Source organism: Bos taurus, chromosome 20, assembly GCF_002263795.3.
Source record: "Bos taurus isolate L1 Dominette 01449 registration number 42190680 breed Hereford chromosome 20, ARS-UCD2.0, whole genome shotgun sequence".
NCBI lineage: Eukaryota > Metazoa > Chordata > Mammalia > Artiodactyla > Bovidae > Bos > Bos taurus.
The window spans coordinates 21926075-21933181 of record NC_037347.1 but is presented as its reverse complement, the minus strand read 5'-3'; the positions used below and the strand labels follow the sequence as shown (position 1 = coordinate 21933181).

The 7107-nt window shown below is 42.8% G+C and overlaps 1 pseudogene; it reads right to left on the bottom strand.

The window, feature by feature from the left end:
* Positions 1 to 646: 646 nt before the first annotated feature.
* On the bottom strand, positions 647 to 1630 carry LOC539789 (stathmin-like pseudogene; annotated as a pseudogene).
* Positions 1631 to 7107: the final 5477 nt, after the last annotated feature.

Sequence of the window (7107 nt, the reverse complement as noted above, 5' to 3'; positions counted from 1 at the left end):
CCTGCATATAGGTTTCTCAAGAGGCAGGTTAGGTAGTCTGGTATTCCCATCTCTTTCAGAATTTTCCACAGTTTATTGTGATCCACACAGTCAAAGGCTTTGGCATAGTCAATAAAGCAGAAATAGATGTTTTTCTGGAACTCTCTTGCTTTTTCCATGATCCAGCAGATGTTGGTAATTTGATCTCTGGTTCTTCTGCCTTTTCTAAAACCAGCTTGAACATCAGGAAGTTCACGGTTCACATACTGCTGAAGCCTGGCTTGGAGAATTTTGAGCATTACTTCACTATCGTGTGAGATGAGTGCAATTGTGTGGTAGTTTGAGCATTCTTTGGCATTGCCTTTCTTTGGGATTGGAATGAAAACTGACCTTTTCCAGTCCTGTGGCCACTGCTGAGTTTTCCAAATTTCCTGGCATATTGAGTGCAGCACTTTCACAGCATCATCTTTTAGGGTTTGAAATAGCTCAACTGGAATTCCATCACCTCCACTAGCTTTGTTCGTAGTGATGCTTCCTAAGGCCCACTTGACTTCACATTCCAGGATGTCTGGCTCTAGATGAGTGATCACACCATGGTGGAAATGTTATTAAGGTGCATTTATTCTAAAGATAGTTCAGGTGCTGTGCCAGACTTCCTTCTTTTTTTTTTCCACTGCCACCAACAGCACTGTGCAGTTTTATTAACCATTCAAGTACAGTAGCGTCTGTAAGATCGGGACAGAACTGGGATTTAAAAGCGAACAGATATTCAGCATCTAACAATTTGAAAGAAGCCACTACATACTCATTTCACAGACATGTTTACGGAGCCAATGCAGTATTAGCCATTAACCCAGCACACCAGGTGTACTGAAGTAGAAAAGATGCAACAAGAAAAATGGCTACATTAGAAAGACTTCAACACTTTAGAAAAAGAGTAAAACACTTTTCATTTCTCCCCTTTAGCCCCTAAAACAACATCATACCATCTGGATCTACCTATACAGTCCTACATCAGCTTCTAGAATATTTGTCAGGAGGGCAAAAGTAAAATGACACTGGCCAGTAGTCTTCGGATATTTAGGAAGGGGAGGGGGAGAAAGTTCTCAGAACAAGTTAGTCGGCTTCAGTCTCATCAGCAGGGTCTTTGGATTCTTTGTTCTTCCTCACTTCTTCAACGTGCTTGTCCTTCAGCTTGGTGGCCGTCTGTGCCTCTCTGTTCTCTTTATTGGCTTCCATCTTGTGGGTCAGCTTCTCTTCCGCCATTTTACTGAAGTTGTCCTCTATCGCTTTCTGAAGCACTTCTTTCTCGGGCTCCCCTTTCTCAGCAAGCTGCTTCAAGACCTCAGCTTCATGGGACTTGCGTCTTTCTTCTGCAGCTTCTAATTTCTTCTGAATTTCCTCCAGGGAAAGATCCTTCTTGGGAGGGGAAAGGGGAAATTCTGGGACAGATTCTTTTGATTGAGGGCTGAGAGTCAGCTCAAAAGCCTGGCCTGAGGAAGGCTTCTCCAGTTTCTTCACCTGGATATCAGAAGAAGCCATGGTGAAGAGAAGACAAGAGACTGGCAGTGTACTCTACACGATTCACTGGCAAGGAAAACCCTCTTTCCTTCGCTCCCAGTCTTCCACCACCCAAAGCTGTCCGAGCCCGTGGGCCGAGAGGACTGGACAGCTCTCGTGGGGGTGTCAGCCTTCCGTGGGCAGCCTCCCAAACACTGGCGGGGGCGCTGCCCTTTCCAGCCCCGCCGTCTGGCCCTCAGGTTGCTCCCTGGGGGCACTGCCCCGCCTCTGCAAACAATGGGGACCCCAGTGGGGCCGCACCTGCAAGGGGTCGGGAGAGGGTGGGCCTACGCCTCCTTCAGACTTCCTTTTTTAGTCACCTGGTTCCTACCACCTCCCCTTATCTCTCTCCCCCATTTTCTCCCTCCCCTAACCCTGACCTGGCTCTGCTCTGAGAAGCTGATCCATATGGATCCCACTGCGTATTAAAAAGCAGAGACATCACTTTGCCAACAAAGGTTTTTATAGTCAATGCTATGTTTTTTTCAGTAGTCATGTATGGATATGAGAGTTGGATCATAAAGAAGGCTGAGAGCCAAAGAATTGATGCTTTTAAATAGTGATGCTGGAGGAGACTCTTAAGAGTCCCTTGGACAGCAAGGAGATCAAATCAGTCAATCCTAAAGGAAATCAACCTTGAATATTCATTGGAAGGACTGATGATGAAGCTGAAGGTGAAGCTCCAGGACTTTGGCCACCTGATGTGAAGAGCCAACTCATTGAAAAAACCCTGATGCTGGGAAAGATTGAGGGCACGAGGAGAAGGGGGCGACACAGATTGAGGTGGTTAGATAGCATCACAGGCTGAATAGACATGAATCTGAGCAAACTCTGGGAGATAGTGGAGGACAGAAGAGCCTGGTATGCTACAGTCCATGGAGTCTCAAAGAGCCAGACACAACTTAGTGACTGAACACCAACCACATGGTTCACACGAAGGGTATCTCTATCTTCTGGCTTCCAGTTGTGTCTGTTCAGTATGGAGTCCCAGCAGATCAGAGGAGAGGGATGAATGAGGACCAGCATTCGTTCCCAGGTTCCCTGCTGTTAGGTTGCTTGGATTGCTATATCCATCCATCCATGAGTCACAGCTCTTCTCAAGATATGGCCTGTATACATTCTCTCCTTCTAGGTTCTAGGAACTTCTTTTTCTCCTCTTTAGGCCTAACACCTTGGCTACTAATAAGCCTCATGTTACTGTATTGGCCCTGTGGTTCCCCTTATACCTGTAGCTTTGTACGTAAATGTTCTTTACAGTATCTTATTTCAAGTGTGCCATCTGCTTGCCCACAGAACCCTGATGGTTCCAGTCTAGATACTTCCTGTAATCTTCATGGGAGATAGTATCCTCTACAACAATAGAAAGTGAGAAATTGGGATTGCTCTGGTTCAGTTCCTCGGCCCTGAATTTCAGAAGATAAATGCAAAGATGTGACAATAATGATATAACTCCCTGACCTCTTTTGCATATCCTGTGGTTAGAATAAGTAAAAGGGCTTGATTTTGGGAGGTTTGGAGCTCTAGGACTGGGACAAGGAGGATGGTTTATTTGGAAAGTGGTGTGTTGGCCTTGTGTTCATCTGAATAAAACAGTGATGTGATCATTTCCACATCTCGTGTTCTTTGGCTCCTCCAACTCTTCTCTGTATAGAAAATTGTAGATAATCTCCAGGCTTAAAATTAGTGTTAAAATCTAATTTTTGGGGGGTTTTCTTTTTCATATTGGGCCTTTAAATAATAATTAAACTTCCTGGATTTGGAATTTGGGGAGTTCATCTTTCCAAACAGGATTACATTTTAATGTTTTATAGTCACAATTGCAAGTGATATCCAAGAGAAAGTAAAGTGCTGTGGACAGTTGCTGAGGATGTATACTGACATGTCTGGGGGCTACATCCAAGCTTACTATTATGCAGTGTGCAACTGGCACAACAGTGTACAGTGGTCCAAAGAGGGGCCACAATCTCCTCTGGCACTGATGTGACAGAATTCAGGTGAAGTTTAACCATTGCCTGCACTGCGTCAGGCCTTTATATATTTTAAGCTTATGCCTTAACTTGGACAATCTGATTTACAGTCCGAATTTTGCTTTAAATTTAGCTCTGTCTATAGTATAGCTAAACATTTCACTTACAATGTTTCAGTGTTGGAGAGTACTCTGTGGTCAGTTTAATTTGGGGGTATTAGAATAAGGAGAAGGAGCTCTGGATCTAGTATTTTGGGACCTGGATTCAGAACTTAGCTGGACATTTATGAACAGATTCTGTTAGGACTCTCAGAACCTCAGGTTTCTTAACTATAAAACAGGGTTAATTGATGCTTTTTTGGGGGTAAGTTTCAATGGATAAACAAGATTACATGTCTGAAAGAGTCTGATACACAATAAATGCTTACTAAGTATGGTTTACTCTGACAAGGCAAAGCTGGTAAAAGCGAAATAGCTTCTTAGAGTGCTGTTATATGTGAGTTTTTAGAAAGGAGAACCTCTCAGATGATGTTTAGAAATGTCTTCATGTAATAAGAACTTTTGAGAGACTTAAGAGGGCTGTTTAGTGGAGCTGAGGGTGGCTGCCCATAGCATTCAGCTCCAGTGCTAGAAGTGTGAAGTCCTTAGATTGTTCAAAAACTGCTCCATGGTTGGTGTTTTTCTCTCTGACATCATGGGTTGTCCTATCTAATGACAGGGCCATCTGTGATGAGGAATTCCTCTTGTTTGCACAACCTCCTTTGGTGGTTGGAGAGGTCAGATAGTTAGAGCTGGGTCTTTCACCTTTCTTCTGATTGGCAATGGTATGTTTCTCCATTTGGAATTCATCACATCTATCGATGTAGGATATGGGGAGGTGATGTTTAGGTCAAAGTGTTGTCATTAATCGGAGAAGGCAATGGCACCCCACTCCAGTACTCTTGCCTGGAGAATCCTGTGGATGGAGGAGCCTGGTAGGCTGCAGTCCATGGGGTCGCTAAGAGTCGGACACGACTGAGCGACTTCACTTTCACTTTTCACTTTCATGCATTGGGGAAGGAAATGGCAACCCACTCCAGTGTTCTTGCCTGGAGAATCCCAGGGACAGGGGAGCCTGGTGGGCTGCCGTCTATGGGGTCGCACAGAGTTGGACACGACTGAAGCGACTTAGCGGTAGTAGTTGTCATTAGTGCTAAGATGTTGAGGCATCCCCAGTGAATAGATGCTCTCAAACTCCAGAGGTCTGAGGTCCAAAAAGTAAAACTATTGGGTGAGATTCCTATGGATGGTCAACTCCACAATGGACTCTTGTTTGCTGGCTTCCTGCTCTTAGCTCTTCCTGTCACATCTCTAGGCTATTGTTGTGCTTGGTGAGGGGATCGAGGAGTGGGAAGTGAAGCACGTTATAAAGTAGAGAGAGGTTTGACCTGCACCATTTACTCTGCTAATAGATGACTCCTGATTCTCTAAGCCAAACTTTTCCATCTTCTGTGTTCTAGGAGCCAAAACAACTGAGGAGGATGGATTCCAATAACAATAAGGATATCTTACATTTGTGTAATGCTTTGTCCTCTGGAAAGCAGCTTTGCCTCTGTAATCTTACTTGACCCTCATATAAACCCAATGAGGTGGTTTGGGAGGCATTATTTTCTTTATTTCACAACTGTGAAATCCAAGAAGATATAAAGTGTCTCGCCATGATCTCATAGTACATAAGCGATAGAATCCGGATCTCTTGGATCTTTGTCTAATATTTTTCACATTACACCAAATCATCCTGAGCATTCTTTCTTTAAAAATTAAATGAATTTTAAATTATTATATGTGTCTATGGTTTTAAATTAGAAAAGATTCAAAAGGATATAGAGTGGAAAATAATTCTTCCTCCCTCTCTCCTCAGCAATGTATTGATCCTTACTGGATACACTCACCATTCCCTCTTTCCCATGTGCTCCTTTAGTAATATTCTATGAATTTGTAAGTATAAACATATATCTTCTCCCTTCCTCCAGGGACTTAAAAAATAGGCAGTAAGAAACATCATAGAGAAGGGAGCTTGGAGTAGTTAGTAATTGCTCTCACTTGTGGTTTTATGAGAAATATAGATGATATATGTAGGTTGCCTTTTGAGAGTCTAAATGATGCATTTTAGCTTTTCAAATATAAAAGACAATTGCTTTGCACTACAGGTCTTGAAAGTAATCGAGACAGTCAGTTTTCTCAGCTATGAAAATGGACGATAATAATAATAATACCTTTATCACAGTACTGTTATGATTAAAAGAAATATTACATTATAAATTATTAGAAGAGTAATTCACATTTAGTGATTTCTTTAATACTACTGACCATTATTATTACGATCATTTAAGAAAAAATTTTCATTTTCTTCGTTAAAATGAGTCTTAGCAGGGTTAAATCATTTGCCCAAGGGCACACATGTAAATGTTGGAGCTGGGATTCAGTCAGACCCCAAGCCTCACATTCTGAACCCTGTTGTGAGTGTGAAGAAAAGAATTCTCACAAGTTGAATAGCTCCTGGGAATGACTCCATCAAGGATGCAGGCATGTTTGGATAGCTTGCCCTTTTCGCTTCTGGCTTACTTCTGGTGTGAAAGTTGTCACTTAATCTTGGTCTGCTTTTGTTTTCTGTCCTGGGTCGGTTCCTTCTCCTGCCTAAGATTGTGCTTGATGTTCAGGAATTTGCTTTCTGGTTCATAAGGCCATTTCCTATCTTCACCCATAGTCTTCAAACCAAGGTTGTACAAGTTTTCTTGTAAGTATTCAACACTGCTTCTGGAACATAAAATCATGTAAATGGGACTTGAGAAATGGCAGCTGGAGAAAGCCACCTGCTATAATGGAAATTTGGGCCCTTACATTCTGAGACTAGAGTTAGGTCCCCTGATGAAGCCTCACTATTTCACGGTGTTGCTAGGTGTCATGTCTCCTAGTATCAAACCCTCTGAGACACAGGACCAAGTTGGTTTTTTCCGATCCTTCACATACTTGTGCTGATGTTCATCTCACCCAACCTGAAATTCACTAGGTGAGCTCCATACCCCGACTGATCCATAGCTTGTTCAAGGAGATGAGTCCACTAATTGTGCACCTGGGTGGCATGTCATTGTCAAATTGCTATAGGAGTTTCTGGGTGCTGACTCCTTTTGCAATCCATTGGTTTGAGAACCATTGAGGAGCACTGTGTATAAGACCCTGTGTTCTGGTTAGCCAAGTAAGTGATCACTGGTACTGGCTCCGTCACTGGGAGAATTAAAGCCAGTGCTCTCATCTTATTTCTTTTCAGTTTTGAATGCCCTCGTATGTTTGTACCTTTGAATTTTGTGGGGGGCAGACTGGTAGACATAATTTGTATTTGAACCTACTAGGATAGGTATTCATGTTACAAAGATGAAATAAAGTTACCTGTGTTTTCAGGTACAAAGTTTTCAACCTTATGTGATGATATGCCAACAACAACAAAAAAGGAATCGATATATGCCAGCTGGGGAAAACCCACAGACAAATAGCAGAAGAGACACCTGGGAGTCAGCACACCATGCAGTCATGTGTTCACCTGAGAGCTACGGAAGGACTGTGTA